Source organism: Phalaenopsis equestris, unplaced genomic scaffold, assembly GCF_001263595.1.
Source record: "Phalaenopsis equestris unplaced genomic scaffold, ASM126359v1 Scaffold000579, whole genome shotgun sequence".
Lineage (NCBI taxonomy): Eukaryota > Viridiplantae > Streptophyta > Magnoliopsida > Asparagales > Orchidaceae > Phalaenopsis > Phalaenopsis equestris.
In genome coordinates, this window is record NW_018165019.1 from 143,522 (window position 1) to 145,258 (window position 1,737).

The following is a 1,737-nucleotide window of genomic DNA, read 5'->3' on the forward strand; positions in this document are numbered from 1 at the left end:
TACTTAATAAAATAATTTATTTATGAGAGATTAAAAATTTAAATAAGAGAAGATGGAAGAAAATGTCATAAATTTAAGCGAATATATTATTTATAAAATACATAATTTAAGATAACAATTTTGAAATTACATATAAATATAAAACTTTTTTGAATATTAGAAAGTAAGACTCCTAAGTTGTCCGAAACGACTGCCATCCTTTCCATCGCCGTGTCTCATCCAAAGCCCAAACAAAATAAAAGACATTAAAATGACATAGTTTATTTTATAGATAATAATAGCTGCTGTCATTTAGCTTAAAATTTCAAACAAACAAATTAATTGTTAAGCCAATAGGTTCATCTGATTGCATTATAGTTAAAAATTCATTTTAAAATGATGATTTCATTCATTCATTTAATAAGACGATCATTACATTTGTGAAGAAATCGTACCACCCGATTCATAGGTATTTAGGGCTGTCAAAAAAGCTTGTTGTTCGAGAACAATTTGTGTTCGGTTCATCAATGAGTTCGTGTTCGATTCGTTCGATAAGTAAACGAGATGAACGTGAACAATTTTTTTTTCGTTCGATTAGTTAAACGAATCAAACACGAACAGTGATGTGTTCGTTTGTGTTCGAATCGTTATTGTTCGAAATATAAAATAATTTTATATAAAAAATTTATGATATTTTTAAAAATTAAATTTTATAAATTATTAAATATAATAAATCAATAATAATAATAATATATTAATAAGGTATACAAGTAATATATTAATATAAATATTATTATTTATATAATATAAGTTATATAATTATTTTTAATACATTGACGTTCTTTGAACTTCTTAAGGATGTCAAACTAGCTCATCTTTACCGAACAGCACGTATTCGGCTCGTTCGTTAAAAAACAAACACGAACAATAATTTCACAAACAATTTTGAACACGAGTTTATTTCAAACAAACTAAATTTCAAACGAACCGAACACGAACACAAGCTCTATTCGTTTGTGTTCGATTCATTTACACCTCTATAAATATTTACACATGCAACATCTAAACTTTGTTTTTTTATATTTATATCATTCAAATCTTTTAGATCACATCAAAAATACCACAATTTTAACTTATATAAAAAAATACATTTGTTCATGTATAGGTAAGGTAACATATATGTAAAAAATTGAAATTTTAGTGGTTAGATAAGTAAATACGTGAGAATTGATGGTGTGTATAGAATTACTTTAAATATAAAATATTCAAAAGGTAAGAGACTGTAAAAACAAGATTAATCCTTTAAATTTTTTTTAATACGTATTTAAATATCCTCCATCTTTTTAGCATGCATACCACTGTTCTTATATATTTACATACAACATCAAGCTTGATATTTAGATTTATAACCCCTTGGCATCATAAATCTGCACATGAAAAAAGCATGCATACTTTTTAAAACAATGAGGAAGAAATAGAGAAGAAAGCCGTTTCATCTCATCAAACCTCGTGGAGTGAAAAGAAGCAAGAAATATAGAAGAACATGCTGAAATATTATCACAATAGGGAGCTGCAGAATTGATGGAGATAGAGAAATCATGTAATAACCAACATAGCCAAATAAGATTCATTGCAATGGTCACAAGAGCTAAACTCAGATTTGATGGACGAAAGAGCAACCGTAGACTACTTTTCAACACGCCAAGATAATGGGACTTCTCCGAGAAACAAAAAGAAATGAGTTTGGCCTAACTATGA

At 27.2% G+C, this 1,737-nt stretch overlaps 1 protein-coding gene across 1 annotated transcript in view; it reads left to right on the forward strand.

The window, feature by feature from the left end:
- The window catches only part of LOC110029491, a 10,041-nt gene that overhangs the window by 1,276 nt on the left and 7,028 nt on the right, over window positions 1-1,737 (forward strand). The gene's annotated exons all lie outside the window — the stretch shown is intronic.